Raw genomic sequence first — 20575 nt, 5'->3', positions numbered from 1 at the left:
TATTGATCACACAGAAAAACAAGTCAGATCTATCATGTGGACAGGGTGAGCTGATAGCATCACCTTCATGCATGAATAACAGCATAGTTGAAACATTCTGGAACCTTGCATTTTTGGCATGGTTGCTTCTCTCCAGATTGTAGCACCATCCTTTTCCTGGTACAAAAAAAATTATACATAATTTTACTATATATGTATATATATACACACATATATAATAATAATAATACACAATTAAAATTTAATATTAGCTAGCAATAGACATCGAAATAAGATATTTTGAAAATTACTTGAGGTTGTACGATGTAAAATTAACGGTCAAATTGAAGGTCTGTGTTCTGAAGATCCAGAACAACTTTTCGAAGTTCATGCCAGTCTGCATCCCTCTGAACAGGTGAAAAAAGAATGCTTTATGTTCATGAAGTCAATAAACCAGGCTTCTCCCAAGTGTAACTTTAGCTAACCTGTTTCCCACAACCCATCAAAAATGCAGAACATTCCTTCACACAGAGACAGAGTAAGTTGGCGATTTCTAGTCAAAAGGTGTCCCCGCAGTGCAACCTGTCAGTTGAAAACTGGACTTAGAATGATGGAATTCTACATTATCTGAGAAACTAATACCTTTCTTTGTGCTATTGCCCAAGTCCACATGATGCTAATAATACAGAATTTGCTCTTACTATATTGGTTTTTTAAGATATATTTATTTATTTGAGACAGAGAGAAAGAGAGCAGAGCGGGGGCAGGAGCGGTGCAGAGGGAAAAAATCCCAAGCAGACTCCCCACTGAGTGGGGAGCCCCACATAGGGCTTCATCTCATGACCCTGAGATCATGACCCAAGCTGAAACCAAGAATCAGAGGCTCAACCGACTATACCACCCAGGCGCCCAACTATACTGATTTTTTTTAACATGAGTTTCATATATTGCTCTTGTCATGTGCTCTTCCCAATTTGATTCATATTTATTAAATAAGCAGTGAAATGAATGGAATTCTAGATCATGGCAATCCCTCTGCCTAGCTAGACCTCAAATTTCTTATCTGTAAAAAAGGACGTTGGATGGATAGATTTAGTGTCTTGCCACTACTATCATTCTATGATTTTATGACCACTGCCACAAGCTTATCTATTTTAACAAGGAATCATAGACCTGAGCACATATGAAGCCATGTGCCCAGCACCTAAAGGAGATCAAGAGGGGCTCCTATGAGATTTGGCTATGAACCCAAATAAATCCCATCAGTAGGTCAACACAAACTGAATGCATCCCCTTATTGCTCTGTTAGTTTGATATGTTTTATCATTGGGAGTTTTTCAGGGCTATCTCACTGGGCTAAAATCAAAGTATTGGCGGGTTTGTACTGCTTTCTGGAGGCTTTAGGGGAGAATATATTTTCTTGTCCACTGCTGCTTCTAGACACCACACACATTTTTTAGCTCATGATCCCCATCCTCCATCTTCAAAGCCAGTAATGGGGGTAGAGTGGAGTCCTTCTCACAGTGCACTGTTCTGACCTCCAGTTCTGTCTTCCTCTTCTGCTGTTAAGAATTCTTCTGATTTCATTGTCCCCACCCAGATAATCTAGAGTATCTCAAGTTTTATGAAGTAATTCATCAGATTTAGGACAGATGCCAACAGAATCCAAACTACTAAAAGTTAATTCATATTTCACTAGTCTAACATAAATAATCAGTCCAATTTAGCAGTAAATCAACTATCCAAGCTTATGCTTTGATTTAGCTGAAGGACATATGCAAAATCTACATAAAATATAACAGAGCATGCAAAAATGTTATGCAGTTTAAAAATCAATTCATCTGTTTGTCTCGTGCCCCCCAAACTAACTCACTCAAGAGATTATTAACTGTTATTTGATATTATGGATCATTTAATTTGCAGTTAACTTTGACTTTTAACTGGATAAACAAGCCAAGAGCTAAATCATTATCCCGATCTTGAAGGTTTTTATTCTGAGCTTCCTACTTAAATTTGCAATTAACTGAGAAGTTGAATAAAACTGAAAAAACTTTCAGTTTTATTCAATTGCACAAACATTAGCTGGTGGCAAAATGATAAAAATAGATGCAAAAGAATGGTACCAGCCTTATTTTAAAAGGTATTTTAGCTATTGCTTTGTTCTCCTTAAAAAAAATATATTCACAACAGATACTTGCTATTTAAATTAAAGTATTTGTCTAAATACTCCACCATATGGTCTCAGTTACATTTGCACTATTTTGCCAATATGTATTATCACATTCGCTTGAAGAAAAAGAACTCGGTGAATTAAGTAAGAAAATAACATAAAATGAAAAGCCATACTTCTGTGCCAGCCTAATCCTGCTTACCTGTGCACCTGCTGCTCTGTTAGAGATCTGGGCCATCTTGCTTCTAGTATACCCTCTAAGCCTGGATATTGTGCCAAATATATTTCACTAGAAGCTGTATTGCTTCTCCACTGAATATAAATAATACTGTACCTGAACACTGGAGTTTTCCAGGTAATGAGGATAGTCATGTATTTATTTGCCAAGTGACTTCTCACCACATGTGAGATTGGAAGTGCCTTTTGGTCTCAAGAGTTCCAGGGGAAAGGAACTTTAAATTGGGAATTTAGCCCTCAAAGGGAAAAATCCAGGCATCAACACTGATAGGCAGTGGTTCAGATAATACAAGTCACTCTCCCGAAGCCATACTGCCACTAAGTGATTAATGCCTACTCATACCATTCATTGCACTGTTCTGTGGCCTCCCAAGCCACAGAAATCATGGTCATGTGTTCATACACCCTAAAAGAAGTCCACCTCTATTCTCTATGCACTAGCTGGTCAGAGAGGAAGAACACAGTGTTCCCTGTTTTTGATGATATTTTGAAATGCCATGGAGAGTCCAATTCCAGACTGACTCCAGCTCAAAGGATCTCAAAGAGTTGCATATGTCCCCAGAATTTCCAAGCCACACTTAGGTATACTGGCCAGGGAGGCAGCTCCAGAGGCATCTCAGATTCATTATGATGATCTAGGAAATGAAAGCAAGATGCCACTTCAGATGCCACTTCAGATGCCTGAGTGTGAACTCACTCAGGAAAATATCCTAGATGCTGAGCACATCAGGATAGCCAATATCGTTTTGTACTGGGCAGTCTTCAAGGAGGCCACAATAAGAGACTCAAGATGGGTCATCTTCTGCAGCTTTTCTCACCTTCCAAACTGAGGGGCTGTAAACACACAGTTAGCGTTACCAGGAATACTCACACTTGCTCGTAGAAACATGGCTTTCAAATTCCTAAAGATATAGTATAGCTTTATGTCAACAGCGATGTGCCTCCATGAAAGCCTGCCATTCAAGGACACATGGTTGCCACATAGTCCTTCCCAGAAAGTCCATTCCTTTTGTCTTCAAGCAATCTTAATTTAGCACCCACTAAATAGTGTGTCCGTGCTGGGATTGCTGCCATGAACTGTACAGGCTGGTCCCTGCTGGGCTAGCATTTACATTATGGTTGGGGAAGTAGACAAAGAGATTTACCAAGCAAGCAAGCAATGAAAAAACTACATAAAATAAATACTTATTTTTAAAAGATTTCATTTATTCATGAGAGGCAGAGAGAGAGGCAGAGACACAGGCAGAGGGAGAAGTAGGCTCCCTGTGGGGGAGCCCAATGTGGGACTGGATCCCAGGACCCCAGGATCACAACCTGAGCCAAAGCAGATGCTCAACCACTGAGCCACCCAGATGCCCCAATAAATACTTATTTTAATTAGTGTTGAGAAGAAAATCCACTGAATGCTGAATAGAGAATAATTAGGTCCCACTTTTATGAACTAAGGTTGAAGGGTGAGGTAGAGCCAGCTTTTGAAGAAATGGGAAAAGAGCATCCAGGGAGAGGGAAGAATAAATTATATTCCTAGCGCAAGTGGGTGCAGTCACCCCCAGTCGCAAACTCCCAGGAACCACTTTCCACTATCAGTGTCTCCATGGTCTTTCATGAGGGAAGAATGAACATTATGCAAAATGGCCCTTGAATATGATCTTTTTGAGATCTCAGACCACAATCTTCATATATACATCTCAACCCTGTGAGGAAGACCGCTCAGTAGAGTGTGAAGACCTGAATGTCTTCAAAACCCAGGCCCTGGCCCCAGCACTGCCCTTCTCCAGGTGTGCCCTAGTTAACTGTGCTTCCAATCATTTAACCAGTCTGGGCTTCTATAAACTGGAGGCGTCAGATCATAAAGTCCCTTTCATCGCTCATGCAGCTTATAATTAACTGGCAATTGCAAAGTTGTACCATCCCTTAATCTTTTTTATTATATCACATAAAACATACTATATTATATAGTTTTATTCCATATTATTGGCTTTTAGAAGCTTACCCTTGTGGTTTTTCAAATGGATACAATACGGGGCCATTCCAAATGTCCTCTCACCCCAAACATCCGAACGAAGAAAATGAATTTTCCATAAATGTCCTACCTTACACTTGCCCGTTATAATTTGTCCTTAATAGTGAGTTGACCTCCCATTTCCCACATTTTTAATTCCATGTGGCGTTTTGTATCTTTTATCTTTAGTTCTGTTTGTGCGTGCTCAAAATGTCTCCTTTAGAATTTCCTTTTTACATAATTTTCCTTTCTCTCCAGGTAGACCGCACCACCTGTTACTAGAGGACTCCGGGAAAGTTGATTCCAAACCTGGCCCAGCAGCACACTGCATGGGCACAGGGGTTTCTCCGCAAAATTTAAAGGCAAATTCCACTAAGATATCATAATTCCCACTGAATGACTCAAGCATTCCAAACTAGGGCAGATTTTTGTCCTAAAAAAAAAAAAACCAATCCTGTAATTCCATTTATATTAAGTCCAAAACAAGCAAAATATAGCTGTAGCGTTGGAAGTCAAGAGAGCAATTACCTCTGTGGAGGCAGACAGGGTAGCGATTGGGATGGGGGACATGCTGGGCTTCTGGGCACCAGTAATGGTCCACTGCTTAACCTGAGGGGTGTTTACTGGCATGTCTGTTTTGATAACTCACCCAATGCACATTGGTGATTTTTATACTTTCTTGTCTGTGTGTTATATTTTAATTTAAGGTTCATTAACAAAGAAGCCCAAACCGCTGGCTTAGCATCATATCCTAGGGTAGGTAATTTAGTGGTTAAGCGTGTAACTTATGGAGCTCTGGGTTCCCTCATTTTATTGCTACACACCTTTCCTTGTCTGTAAAATGGTAACGATGATTGGACCTACCTTGTTGCCCTAAGTACAGGAAGTGCCCTTAAATAATGCCAGGGCCATTGAGGGCCGTATTTTTTTTTTTTTTAATTTTGAAAAGCACTTGATAGCATTTACCATGTAATCAACCTCCTTCCAGGTGGCTTCCAGCCACCAGGACACAGCACCCCCACCCCCAATATACAAACACACACCCCAATCTTCTCCTCAGCTCTTGTACTGGAGAAGTTGGCCTTCAAGATGACAGCCTGTTCCGGAAGCTTTCCTTTTCCCAAAACTTTGTAGTAGACCGACTGCACCACATCGATGACAGGAGCAGCTCCTGTCTCGTTTCTGGGAGCATTTGCCCATGTCTGCTCCCTGGCCAAAGGCCACAGTTTATCAAAGTTTAACAATCAGACAGAGGCTCTGATTCCTCTCTAAGTGGTGTTGCCTCATACCAGCCTTTCCAAAGTACCCTGGGTAATATTTGTTGAAGTGGACCCTGTGGTGATGCATGCCACCAGCATTACCTGGGCCTCCTGGGTGCTTTTGATGCCTGCCCATGAGGCCATGGCCATGGCTCACGTGGCCCAGAAATTTCCAGGTTCCTCCATCTGGATGGCATGTTGGCAACCCAGACAAAAGAGAGGGAGGGCAGTATTTACATATTATTTCTCCTATAAACAAAATATGACTAGAGTCCTGAATAGACTTTCAGAATGCAACCTTCCCAAAGCTCAGAGCCTAAGATATCCTGAGGGCCCAGATCTAGCCTACATGGCCCTGTGATCCCCAACCCAGGTAAATCTCACCATTATTCACCCAGTCACTAAAGCCCAAAACCTAAGGCTCATTTGGGAAGCCTCATTGTGCTTTGATGGAAGAGGAAGGAATCCCGAAATCCCTTGCCTTGCCCTACAAAGTCCTGTGTGTGCTATCACCTTGGCCTGCTCTCAACTTCTTGGAGCCCCAAATTTTACAGATAAAGACAGCAGGGCACAAAGGGGCTGAGAAACTCGCTGCCAGGGCTACAGGGCTAGTGAGCAGCAGAGGCAGGATTGGAACAGACTCCAGGCAGCACTCTTCATCCTCATGCTAAGAACCCCCTGTTCTTCCTGCCCCACCCCCGCCCTGCCCCTGGTCTTCCCCTGGACTTCTTGTGTAGTTCCTTTATTCTTTTTTTTTTTTTTTTTTTTTAGTTCCTTTATTCTTACCCCTAAGATCCCAGTTGAAATGTCATTCTGTCAGCCAGGTTTGCCCCCGGGCCTCCCACCATTATTCTCAGCCCTTTCTTCGTTTCCTTTGCGATCTTTATGCTGATATGCAATCATTTGGTCAGTCCAGTTGTTTTTCCCTGTTTTCCTCATTAGTTCCTAAGCCCCATGAGGGCAGGCAGTGTGTCTGCCTTGTTCTCTACCATTTCTCTGTTTCCTGGGACAGAGTGGTGTTCAAAAAAGACTAGATAAATAAAGGGTGAGCGATTTCCACACTGGATGATTGTTACTCTCTACAAGGGGGGGTTAGCCCAATATTTAACTCATTGGTTTTTATATACTTTGAGGTATTACTAGTTAATGTTCAGGATGCCTGGGTGGCTCAGAGGTTGAGCGCCTCCCTTCAGCCCAGGGTGTGATCCTAGAGTCCCAGGATCGAGTCCCATGTCAGGCTCCCTGCATGGAGCCTGCTTCTCCCTCTGCCTCTGTCTCTGCCTCTCTGCGTGTGTGTGTCTCTCATGAATAAATAAATAAAATCTTTTAAAAAAAATAGTAAGAGTTCTAAGTGGTGAGCGGATTTTTTTCATTCCTATTTTATAATCTTTTTGAATGTGCACTCATTCAAAACACTCAAGAAAACGAAGTTCCATGGCCTCATGAAATTTACATTCTAATGAAGAGAATCAGACAACGGACATTTTCTTAACAGCAGGAGTCTTCTTTACAATCTGCCTTCAAAGATGAAATCATTTGAGGTCAAAGATATTTGAAAACATTATAGGTTTTCCTCCATTAGCTCCCAGGAAGGGAGTTGAATCTCACCAGAATTAACACAGGATACCAGATGAAAACTTAAGAGAACTAGGCTGAAGGAAAGGAGAGAAAGCAGAAATCATTATTCAAGGAAGGAATGAACGAACCATCATAAATTAATCCAACCAGAGCCATTGTAATCCCGTTCAAAATTCCTTTTGAACTCCACATCCAGTGAGAATCTGATGGTAAGACATAAAGGAAGTGAGACTTGAGAAGTGTCTCCAGGATAGGTCATTCAGGGGAGATGGGGGGAGTGCTACTGGGAAACTGGATGGGAAATGAGAAATGCAGAGTCCTGAGAAAGGTGAAGAAATGCCAGCTGGGATAACAAATAGTGTTGTCTGCTCTCAGGCATGTTTGGGTAGGAAGGAGAGTGGAGAGGTGATAGTAGCATCCAAGATTCTGTCTAAGTCAGCTATGGCTGAATAAGAAGTCATCCCAAAATTGTGTGGCTTGAAATAGCAGTAATGTGTTACTTTTCACAATACTGTGAGATGGCTGGGTTGTTCTTTTTTTTTAAGATTTATTTATTTGAAAGAGAAAGAGAGCACACGAGCTGAGGATAGGGACAGAGAGAGAGAGAGAATCCCAAGCAGACTCCCCACTGCACATGGAGCCCTACACAGGGCTCAATTCCACGACCCTGAGATCATAACCTGAGCTGAAATCAAGAGTCAGACATTTAACCAACTGAGCCACCCAGGCATCCCAAAGCTGGGCAATTCTTCTGATGTCTTGCCAGGGCTTTCTCATGCTCTGCACTCGGCTGAAAGGCATTCTGGGCTAGAAGGTCCAAGATGACTTTACTCAAATGCCAGGCAGTTGGTATAGCTGTCCAGTAGGGTGCCTTACTTTCCCTCTCTGTGGCATCTTGTCCTCCAACACGGAGACAACTGCTTCCCTAGCTGGTGGTCTTAGGGTGTATCCTGAAAGAACACAGAGGAAGCTAAGATTTAGGCAATAGAACTCTCACTGTGTCATTTCTGCCACATTCCTTTGGTCAAGGCAAGTCTCAAGGCCAGCCTAGAATCAAGGGGAGGGCAGATCAATCTCACCTCTTGAGAGGAGCTACAAATCTGGAGACTAGGCTTTTCAGTTTATCATACCATTTGTCAAAATTAACAATTATCTTCAAACTCTACTAGATTGCTGAGTGAAAGTTAACTCTGCACTACTTGGTACAATCTTCCATGATTCCAAGTTTGAGTAGAGGCAGCCTGCGAATAGTTGGACAATCGGTGAACAATAATGAGGTCATGGTAATGTTGGGGCTGAAACTTATGAACATCAGAGGAACTTACCATGATTCCTGAGAAACTAAGCATACATCTGAGAAAACTGCCTCATTTAAAATAGGGATACTCATCCCTTAATTAACAAAAATCCTTTCAAGAATGCTCTGGTTTTTTTTAATTCTCTAACTATGTACGGCGATAAATGTTAACTAGACTTACTGTGGTGATCATTTTGCAACAAATACAAATATCAAATTACTGTATCATACACCTGAAGCTAATATAATGTTGTAGGTCAATCATACTTCAAGGACATCTGGGTGGCTCAGTGGTTGAGCATCTGCCTTTGGCTCAGGGTGTGATCCCGATCTCGGAATCGAGTCCCACACTGGGCTCCTTGCGAGAGGCCTGCTCCTCCCTCTGCTGTGTCTCTGCCTCTTTCTGTGTGTCTCTCATGAATAAATAAATAAAATCTTTTTTAAAAATCATACTTCAATGAAAAAATAAAAATAAATGTTTTAAAAAGAATGTAACAGTAGCTATTGTTATTAATGCTATGTATAATCACCTTTCTTTAAAGTGATTTTTCTAGAAACATTATTGGCTGTGATGTGCTTCTCCTACTTCAATAACTGAACTCTTCATAACTTAAAAGAAAAAGCAAAGACTCTGAATAATAATACCATGTTTACTTTTGTGAGTAAGCCTAAATCCCTCCTTTATAAAATGAATACAAACAGCTGTCTGCCATTTAAGTTCCTTTCGAAAGCATAATGCTATTTGGTTGGGCCTTGCCAGGTTATATTTGTTTTGCCTTTAAGCAAAATGAGCTCTGCATATGTTCCCAAAGCTCAATGTGCTCAGTTGTTTATAAAGTGCCCTCTTGGAACAATCCTGTGCAATGCCTCTCATCCCGAATCAGTACAAACAATATGCCATCTCTGATTACTGATTTCTCAAGTATATATATAGAAGCAGAAAAATATTAATTAAGAATCATTTCCAATGGTTCCTTGGATTCAAACCTTTCGAGAGACTAGATGATTTTGTTAAATTAATTCATTCCTATAGGTCACTGGATTAACTCTGAATCTATGGAAAAGGGAACAGATTTGAGAAAAGTATCACTAATCTAGTGCTTTTATCTAAGAAGAGGTCTGATCTTAGATCTGTACTTCTCAATTTTAGCGAGCATCAGAATCACCGAAGAGTTTGTTAAAAGTCCAGATTCCTGGGCCCCACCCTAGAGATTCTAATTCAGTAGGTCTTGGGTAGAGCCTAAAAATGTACACTTCTAGCAATTTCTCAAGTGACACTGATGCTTCTAGTACATAGGCCACATATTGAGTAGGACTTTCCTAAATTACATCAGGTATGAAGAGTCTGCAAAAGAAAGTACACCTTTTTTTTAAGATTTTATTTTTATTCGAGAGAGAGAAAGAGCACAAGCAGGGGAGAGGAACAGAGGGAGAGGGAGAAGCAGACACCCTGCTGAGCAGGGAGCTGGACCCGGGACTCCATTCCAGGAGCCTGAGACCATGACCTGAGCCGAAGGCCGATGTTTAACTGAAAGTACACTTTTATCTTTCACCTCTGCCTAAAGGTGATACGCAACATGTTCTTTCAATCCAATAATCTGTGAATGCTCTTTAACTTGCTCTATGAAGAAGCTTAACTAGTTATTGCTAAAAGTAGATTCCACTGAAATTTGAATTTTGTTGTTGTTGTTACAAGTAGACCTTTCACACAGTTCTAGCAATGGTCTTTGGAATTAAAGTACCCAAATCACCTAAACAATAAAGGCAACCTCTTATATTGTCATTGTGGTAGACCGTTTAAAGGCCAGAAATTCCTCCCATCCCACACTGATTCTCACCCAGAACTGGAGTCTATCTTTCCACCTCCTGAGCTGAAGCTGGTCTTGTGATTTGCTTTAACCAATGGAATTTGCTGACGGTGACTTTATGCAAGTCCCAGCCCCTAGACGTCGAAAGGCTTTGCAGTTTCCACATTTGGCCTTTTGGAAAACTCTCCTGAAATTGCCATATGAGGAAGCTAGTGTAGCTGTAGTGGAGGATGAGAGACCATGGAGGAGAATGAAGGCACCGCAGCCCATGGCCAGATCCAAATGCCAGGTATGTGAGTAAGGCCATCTTGGACTTTGAGCCCAGTTCCCTTCTAGCTGAATGCCATCGCATGAATGAGCTCAGACAAAACCAACAGAGGATCTGCACAGCCAGCCCCTAGAAACCTAAAAAAAATAAGAGGTCATTGCTTTTAAGCAACTACATTTTGTTGTTTTTTTTTTAATTTTTATTTATTTATGATAGTCACAGAGAGAGAGAGAGAGAGGCAGAGACACAGGCAGAGGGAGAAGCAGGCTCCATGCACCGGGAGCCCGACATGGGATTCGATCCCGGGTCTCCAGGATCGCACCCTGGGCCAAAGGCAGGCGCTAAACCGCTGCACCACCCAGGGATCCCTTGTTGTGTTTTGTTAAGCAGCAATAATGAACTGACACAACCAACGTACATGTGTCAGTGAATCTGGGTAAGGAAGGATCCTGAGACTCTCTAGGACAGAAATAATAATATAATAATATAACCTCACCATCTACAGTGCCTGCAACAATATGAGAGTCCACATCAATGACTGGCAGCCCCCCACTCCTGGAGGCCTTGGCCTACCCTCATTCTTCTCTACGCAAAGAGAAAGTGCATTCATCTAAAAAAAAAACAAGAAGCATTAATTATTCTATGTATGAAGGAGTAAATAACAATATAATCAAGCAAATGACCCTCTGCTTTTCCAGGTTCACCTTAAACTCAGACAATCTGAACAACTTGCTGAGAAGCACAGTACCTGATGGTGTGCAAAGAGAAGAGGAATTTCTCACCATGCAGTGAGGCAAAGCATTGACTTTGATAAAACAGAACCAAATTGTTCTGAAGTATAACCACTGATAACTCAGCTTTAACTCTTTCGAGACAAATGAGGAGGATTTGCACTGAAGTAACATCGTCCTCCATGTCCCTCACTCAGATGACCTGAATGAAGACACCCTGTAACATTAGCTTACCTTTCTAAAAACCCTTTACGATTCTTTAACTTTCCTTTTCAAGGGACTTTGTATTGTCCTCATTAAAAAAAAAAAAAAAAACTGAATCTTACGTCCAGGTAAAAACTTGCCCAACATTTAATTGACAAATCAGCATCCCTCAGGACTTCCATCACCCCAATTCAGTAGATCATAGCGAAGAGGTTGGAGGATTCTAATTGCAGAAGCAAAATCAGTAAGAAGGGTGTTTATTTAGATTTCATATTGCCCCATTTCCTCCAGTTTCATATCAGTGAGTCTGGGGTAAAAACCCCCAATCTGCACTTTTAACAACCATCGCAAGTGGCCCTTGAACCAGTTTTTGGAAAACACTGGAGGAGTTTAAAAACACAGTATTGGAACAGCCTAGATCCAGCCCCTGCTCTGCCACTCGCTGGCTGTTGGACTTTGGGCACATTTATTCCTCTGAGCCCCAGAATCTTCATCTATAAAACGGGGAGCATAATTTACTGACTTAGTTTGTTGGGGCTGCTATAACAAAACACCACACACAGGGTGGCTTAGTGATAGGGATTTATTGTCTCACAGATCTGGGGGCCTCAAGTCCCTGATCGAGGTGTCAGCAGCATTGGTTCCTTCTGAGGCCTGTGAGGGACAGTCAGTTCCATGCCTGTCTCCTAGCTCCTGGTGGTTTGCCGTCAATCTTTGACATTCCTTGGCTTGTGGATCTCTGCCTTCATCTCCATCTCCCTCCACAGATGTCTGCATTTAAATTTTCCCCTTTTTATAAGCACACTAGTCATATTGGATTAGGGACCCACCCTACTCCAGCATGACCTCATCTTAACTAATGACATCTGCGATGACTTATTTCCGAATACAATCACAATCTTGGGCACTGCGTGTTAGGACTTCCACATAGGAATTTTAGAAGGACACAAATACCCATCTCTCAAGGTTGTACAGATTTTAAAGAGGAAAATGCAGGAAATGTCCTTAGCACACTGTCTGGCACTTATAAGCCCTAATAAATGATAGCCATTAACTCTGATTATATTCCACTGTCTCCCACAGCACTAGGAGTGTGTGTCTCCTTTCTACCTTCACTCTAGGTTGAGACATATAAATATCATTTTAAGAAAAGAATTGGCCTTTTCAAAGTGTTTTTATATGTTAGAAAGAGAAATGATCTGCTATGTTTTCTGAATTTTACGGAGTGTAAGAAATAGAACAATTATGCAAATCCTGCTAATGCACTCAGGGTCTGAAAGTTTTGAGGAAACCAGGCCACTGCCTTGGTGCTTTCTTCCGCTGTAGAAGACAACTGCTTTTTTTTAAATGCTGCATTTAATTATATTACTTATGCTCCAGGGTACTAAGTCTTTTCTAATCTTTGCCTTTGTAGAAGTCTTTTCCAATTGTTCCAAGGTTTTATTTACTCATTTATACCTCGACTAATAGAATTGTTGAATCTCTTGGAAATTAAAAGTAATTTAAAGAGTTTATTGTTTAACTTAATTAAATTCTCCATGTCCTCCCATAATGTGGCGCTCCGTAGAAAGAAAAGACCCACTATTAAAAAGTAAGTCAATTCGTGCAAGAGCAATTCTCCAAGTAACAGTGTCTACTCTCATTATCTCCCAGCAAATTATCCACTCTGCAGATTATCTGCTGAAAATTAAACTCTTATCAAAGAGAGTAAGTGAGAGCTAAGGTACTTGCTCTGCCATGAACCCTTTGGTAACTTTTTGCCAAAGTCTGAAAGCTCTCAGATGCGGCATTCCTTGGCTGGTATGGTAGGGACTGATAACTGTCTAAAGCACTCAAGTTTTTCAAGAAGTTATAGAAACTTCCAGCGAGGGTCATCAGCATATGGTCAGAGCCTGACCTTTTGCAAGACTCAAAAAAATAGTCTCCAAACTCCTTGAAAATCATATTGGAGTTAATATCTGGTACGATAAAGAAAATTGGGTATGATTTATCTCCCTCCATAGTCCCTTAGTCACAGACCTGAGAAAGACAACTTAGAATCTTACCCCACCTTTGCAAATCCTTTATAGCTTTTAATGTTTATTCTAGGGATTGAATTGAATCCTGTATAGTAAAGTAAGGCACATTTTATTGTTCCCTCTTCCAAAAAAAACAGGTTCAAAAGCCCATTAGATTTTATCAGGTGGTAGGAGACATCTATTGTTTTAGCCTGGCCGACATCCAGCCCCATTTTGGAAGTCAGCACCTGGTCTTCTTTCAGGAACCTGTCCCTTCCCAACTCCTAGGCCACATGATTCGATGAGTTGATCCCATCCTCAACCATCCCCCAGGCTCTAGAAATGAACATGTGATTCAAATTAGCCAAAAGGTGCATTCCATTTTCTAGGCCACAACTACAGGTTCAGGGATGGGCCAGTGACCCAAGAAATTGCAAAGAACATCTTTATTAGAATGGTAGATTAGAACTGGGAAAGATGAAGTGTTTTCCCAGAAGGTGCTAAGCTGGCGTGATGCCATCTTTGTCACTACAAGGGAGAACCTGCCCAAGAATAAAGCAAACATGGAGAACCAGGAACTGAGACAAACATAATTAATGATGTTTAGCATCTGGATTTCACTGTCCCTAAAATGCCACTGCTTGACTTCTCAGATATGTGGGCAGATAATATATTCTCTTTTTGGCCAGGTTAAATAATATTTCTTTCATTTGACACTAAAATAGCCAAATTTCTCCACTATGTTTATTAACAATCATATATGTAAAGTTCCTAGTGATAACAAGCAGAGCCATAGATAGGAAACAGAGCCACTAAACTGTGATTTCCTTTTGAAACAATTTCCCTTACTGCAGTCACATGATGACTTAATAAAATGTTAACAAATGTCCAAAACAAGCACACTCCGAGAAACCATGCAATTTTGTAAATCCGTTCATCTCTTTCCCTTTGTTCCTTCGTGGTCTCAGCTCTGGTTCCCAGAAGCTGACCTTGAAACAAGGATTCATGTGCAAGGAATTGATTGAGGATGTGGGGAATGTGGTTAAGAGAAAGGAGGAAGCCCAGCCAGGTACAATCCCAGGCAGAGTCCAGAGACATGGCATCAGCCTGACCCTGCTGGCTTGCTCTGGAGGGTCATCTGCACCTCAGAGTGGTTCCCATTTGAAGCGCGGAGTTGGGACCTCCGTACTCCTGCACCTGTCAGTCAGAGAGTAGAAATTCTGTGCATAGGCAAAGGCATCCGGTAGCCCAAGGGCAGACCTCTGAAAGAATCATAGACTGTTGGAGAACAAGCAGAGTGACAAAGAAGTGGATTCAAAGCAGTAAAAAGGAATGCAAAAATGTCTCAGCAGACCCCCAGTATGATCTATTATATTCACCCTACTTTTCTGCTACCAGTGGCTTTGGGCAGGTTTTTATACATTCCTACTTAAAATAACAGGGAGAAAGAATATGATGCAGGCTTTTCAATCACTGTTTTTAATTTTCTGTAATCAGTGTAATATCTAATCGTCATCAGGACTAAAAAGTCTGTCCCTAAACTAACTACAATAACCATTGTCAGTTGGGATTCAGAAATTCTATAGAACTCTCACAGCAAAAAGCCTGACTCTTCCATTCTCTGCTCCTCTGTCTAGGAACTTTAAACGCTATTTAAAAGTCCTTTAAATTCCTTGATTTTGATTCACAAAATGCTTTGGTGGCCTTAGAAGACTCAGACCTAATTTATGAACAGAGAATAGTTTTATGTTCTATTCTACTTTAACCTTTAATCCCTTTGCAGATTTGAAAAAGCATGTATTTTCATTCATCATAATACATTGTGCAGCCATGTATCAAAAAATATTAGCATATTTTATATCTACAGATATGCTTCACAATGGTCTGGAGGTAGACTATATAAACATGTATACAGAACTCCTGAACTTACGATGAGGTTAAGTCCAGATAAACCCATCATAAATGGAAACTGTCCTAAGTGGAAAATGCGTTTATACGCCTAACCTACCAAACATCATAACTTAGTGTAGATGATCTTAACGTGCGCAGAACACTCACATTAGCCTACACTTGGGCAAAATCATCTAACACAAAGGCTACTTTATAACAAAGGGTTGAATATCTCATGTAATTTATTGAACAAGTATTGAAAGTGAAAAACAGACTGGTGGTAGGGGTACAGAATGGCTGGAAGTGTTTTAGTTGCTGACCTTTGTGGTCATATGGCTGAGTGGGACCGGCAACTGGTAGCAACACAAGAATCATCACATATCAAAGATCAAAATTCAAAATATAAACTACACTTTCTAGTGAATGTGTACGGTTTCTATCATTGTAACTTTGAAAAAATTGTAAATCTGACCATCATAAGTCATGGAATGTCTACATATATATTTATATATTTATTCATACCCAAGCTTATCTTCTAAGAATAGCAGATAAGCACTAAAATCATATAACTGCCATGTTATATCCTTTTGTATCTATTGTTCATGGCATCTATTTATCAGTTCTTAACGTCATCCACATTCAATGAATTTGTGTTTACTGACTTAACTAATTCACTCTCAAAATACAAAGTTTGAAAGATTAGCCAATCTTTGCTAATTGCATCCTTGATTTACCAAAAAAATGTTCTGCGTATTTTCAGCCACTGAAATAATGCCTGAGTTCTTCCACCTTCTTTAAACGTGTTATAGAGCCTATGAATCATTTTGCTCTCAAGTTATAAATATCTGAAAATATGAGATAGTTGATAGGAATGCTAATAGATTTCTAGGAACATCTCTGACCACATCAGTAACCATTTCTTGCTGCTTTGCACTTCAGTTAGAAGGCAGCTTCCAATCATTATACTCTATTGCAAAAGGAGCCAGGCACAACCATGGGGGTCAGGATAACAAGAGAGTAAAGAGAGGGATTCATGTCTTCTTTTGAAAAGCTTCTCTCTAGATAAATCTTGCCCGAATGAAAAGAAGCAAGTAGACTTTGTTGATCTCTGATTCCTGAAAGCGGAGAGAGGGAGGAAAGACCTTTGCAAGGGTGTGAGATGGGTATCAAATTAGAGTCTCATTCTTTCGCCAAGTGATTAGCCTTAATACTCATGGAATACTGAAGTTAGGGTCTGAGTCTCACGTTGCCAACAGAAATGAACTCTTTTATAACCAACTAGAATTTTTTTGAGAGAAAGAGCACGTGTGAGGGGTGGGGGATAGAGGGAGACATAGAGAGAACCTTAAGTAGGCTCTACACCTAGCACAGAGTCTGACACAGGGCTCAATCTCATGACTCATATCATGACCTGAGCCGAAATCAAGAGTCAGACTCTTAACCGACCAAGTCACCCAGGTGCCCATTAATGAACTAGAACCTATATAAAAACTTGAAACAAACAAAAGAATGAACTCTTTACTTGAAAACAAACAATTCACAATCAACTGACCATCTTTTCTAAAACTTACAGAGGATTTCTAAGGGGACTCTTTTCCAGAAAAAAAGAAAATTATGTCATTCTCCGAATACTAATACACTTTTTCTCTTTGTTACTTTCTTTTGTGCATGCACATTCACACTTGTTTATGTCAATATCATAGTACTATTAAAAGACAAATGTGCTGGCATAACACTTTAGCTTCAGGGCAATCAGTGGGCAATCCTCTTTTACTGGACCAATAAAAAAGTTTCTATAAAAAAAAGTCAGTACACTAGAAAACATTCATGCCAATTCTCCTCACTTCCATACAAAAGTTGAAGTTTTCCAGACTTCTTGATTCCTTGAGCCCACAATAACTGCTCCTTCTTAACCTTCTACCCTCACCCCACTGCCACTGAGCAAATACCAATAGGCTGTTAAGCACTCAGGAGAAATATAAAATGCTTTCCTCATTTCTCCGTTTTGCCAAAACTAAAATAAAGTAAAATAGAATTATATATACTGAATTATACATACCTATATAGCTATATATTTTTCTCTAGTTGCCGGTCAGGGCCAAATGCCATTGGGTTTCCACGTGTGTTCTTAGTCCGGCCTACCAAGTGACTATCAATTTGTGATCGGACCACCACATTTGAAGAGCTGTTCTGGGCAAAGTTAACCCATTAACCCATACTGAGGCACCTGCATTCATTCCTCAGATCCTGAAGACAACCCCAGGTGCTTCTCAAGTCAAAACTGTCAGGTTATTCTTGTGGGCATCCTCCAAAAACACAGTCACAAGAAAATAATTTGCCAGCCAAATTGCAGTAGAAGGCAAATCTCAGGAAAATATGCAGCTAGTTGACAACTACATCGGATGCTAGAAGCCAGGAACTCAAACTTGATCAGACTGGGGTATGGCCCTGGTCTGCCCTGTGACATAAAGGTCTTTGCAACATGAAACATTCTGGATTGATGCAGATGCTACTGTCCATTAGGAGAGAGAATTACCTTAGTCATAAGAATGTACTCCACTCTAATTGAGTTCTGAACCTTACACTTCTGTGGGTAGAGCCTATATAATAAAATAAAAGATATTTTTTAAGTTTGGGGGTTGCATGTGTATGACATCATGCATTTTTTGTCTTAAACCATTATTTGATTGGTCAAGCGATGTTACCATGCTACCTAGGTTAGTTGAGTAGTCTTAGAGCAAAAATAGTGCCATGTGTCACATGCAGGGTGATGTGTATGTATGTATGCATTTGCTTGTTAGGCTCAATTTGTCAGTCCTTTCATAAGTACTAAATACTAAATTTATAACTATTTTCCTTTTTCTAAAAGACAACATCACAACACAACCAACCCATCATGTTTTTCATAACTTCAAATGCCTAGCAAATCCTAAGCGATTTCATCCCCAAAGGATAATGTTTGAAATTTCAGGTTGATAATCGTTCCATTCAACATTCTTTAAGATCAACAGAGACAAAAAAAAAAAAAAAAAAAAAAAGATCAACAGAGACAATTTCAGATTATTTTTGAACGATACTTTCCTTTGTTTACCTGGCCTTATAAGGAATATAATGAGGGGGAAATATATGTCAACATGTTACTTCAGTTGCAATAATAATTAGTTCCTTAAAACTACACACAGTTCAGATCCTTGATGCAAAAAGTACTTCTCTGTGCATCTTGTTCAATGTAAGTCAGTGGTCCAGTATTTCTGTGTTTAGCCAGAGAATATTCTTTTCTTCCTGGTTATCTACATCTGTATCCTGAGTTTTAAAAGCTGTATCTTTCAAGTCAACCTCACATCCTGCTTTTAGAGTCTCAGAGTTGTACTTCACTCATGCTCTAACTCTTGCTTACTAATTTTATGCCTGACTCCTAAAATTGATGGTCTGGAAAGAGCAGCCAACTAAGATCCAATCAGCTTTCAGCTCACTTTCAATGAGGAACCAAAAAGCTATTCCAAAACATAACATCTTAAAAAGAAAGGTAATTTTTTTTCCTTTTCTTGAATCCATTTGTTTTCCATTCATTTCTTGAATGGCACTATTTTTTGCAGTTTTCTAAACATATTGACAGTAAATAGTAGAGAAGTGACACTAACTACAAAGCTTCATTACATATCTATTACAAATTTATTAAAGGTTCACATATATTAAAAGATTAAATGACTTCAACATTTGATTATTGGCTTGTTCACTAGATGTAAATTGTACTGCTCTGACTTTCCAGCTCTTAAAAGTTATTAATATTGAAATGAATGCATTGGATCGTCAGTGATCCAAGTGGATCGATTCAAGCATCTTCAGTGAGTGAGTGCCATCTTCACAAGGAAGCAAATTTTGAATGAAAATATTCTGCTTAAATTTGGATGCCAGTTTTAACTCCGTTCAAACATTCATAAATATATTTTATTAATTGTCACTGCAATTGTATTTTCAAAAGGATTCTTCCTGCGCTCCACCCAAGCACCCACAGCTGTGACCATGTTCTTCTCACCCTTAACTCTTTGCACTTCATTCATTTATTTCAGGACATTCATAAACTGACAATATTAAGAAGAGCACAAGCCAAAGTTAGTGGACCTGGCATTTTAATACCTTTTGTCCAGTCTTGACAAACTAACCAAATTATGAATCCATAGTTAAAGCAATCACTCTTGTGGGGGCAAATGAAGGGAAATGCGCCACCTGTTCGTTGCTGGTGAGCTGTCTGGGTTTTTATTAACTGCACTTGAACTTGCTGCTATAAGAGGGATTTGTCATTAAATATTTGTTGTTTTATTTAATTACTATAATGGGGAAGCATCAGAAGGGAAGTGAGCTGGATTACCTAATTACCTGCACCATGCTAATTAGTCCCATCGGTAAAATCCCTTGCCCTCTGCAAAATTTAAAAACATCTCCTCTCCTCCCAAATGAAGACTTCTTTTCAGTTCTCAAGTCCTCACCTGCAGAAATCAAATCCACTTTGCAGTCTGTCTTCAGTTTGACCTCTAGGGGGCGATCCTTCCTAATTTTAAAAGGATCTTATTCCGCGGGAAAGAGTGAGACTCCAACCAAATCCCAGAATTGGAAAGGACCCTAATCATCTTCTGTGAAGACTTTGCAAGGAGAAAACTATCACTGCTTTCAAGTTACCTGAGACACACCTTGCCACCCTAGTCTTCAGTTTTCACGCCATGCCTCATGCGTGAAATTTTGAACCACCTTTAACTATGTTGGTGTAAGAAGTAATCCCCCAAAGCCTCTTCCAGCTTTATAAATCCCATCATCTTCCTTGTGTAATTCTGTTTCTTGGCACCAAGATACCAAAAGCTGTTTGCCACCTATTGAAATATTGACACATTGGGTGTTTTACCTTTAGCTGATTCTTCCTGGGTTTTGTTTTGGCTAGTATTTTTTTTTTTAAAGATTTATTTATTTATTTTAGAGAAAGAGGGCACGTGAGCAGGGGGAGGGGCAGAGAAAGAGAGAGAGAAGCAGACTCCCTGCTGAGGGCGAGCCCAATCTGGGGCTCCATCTCATGACCTGAGCCAAGATCAAAGGGGTGGCTTAACCAGCTGAGCCACCCAGGTGCCCCTCCCTTGACTAGTACTGTTTTTGTTTTTGTTTTTGT

At 40.2% G+C, this 20575-nt stretch overlaps 1 long non-coding RNA gene across 21 annotated transcripts in view; it reads right to left on the bottom strand.

The window, feature by feature from the left end:
- Window positions 1–7077: 7077 nt before the first annotated feature.
- The window catches only part of LOC144296108 (uncharacterized), a 63571-nt gene continuing 50073 nt past the window's right edge, over window positions 7078–20575 (bottom strand). For 19 of the 21 annotated variants that reach the window (XR_013363258.1, XR_013363260.1, XR_013363256.1 and 16 more), the window contains 2 exons: window positions 11095–11208; window positions 9924–10735 (listed from right to left, as the gene is read on the bottom strand). This is a non-coding gene — a long non-coding RNA (uncharacterized LOC144296108). The other 2 variants (XR_013363241.1, XR_013363255.1) reach the window with 2 other exon arrangements.

The sequence above is a fragment of the Canis aureus genome, chromosome 24 (assembly GCF_053574225.1).
Source record: "Canis aureus isolate CA01 chromosome 24, VMU_Caureus_v.1.0, whole genome shotgun sequence".
Classification (NCBI taxonomy): domain Eukaryota; kingdom Metazoa; phylum Chordata; class Mammalia; order Carnivora; family Canidae; genus Canis; species Canis aureus.
Note: the sequence above shows the minus strand (reverse complement) of the source record. Positions and strands in the feature narration are given on the sequence as shown.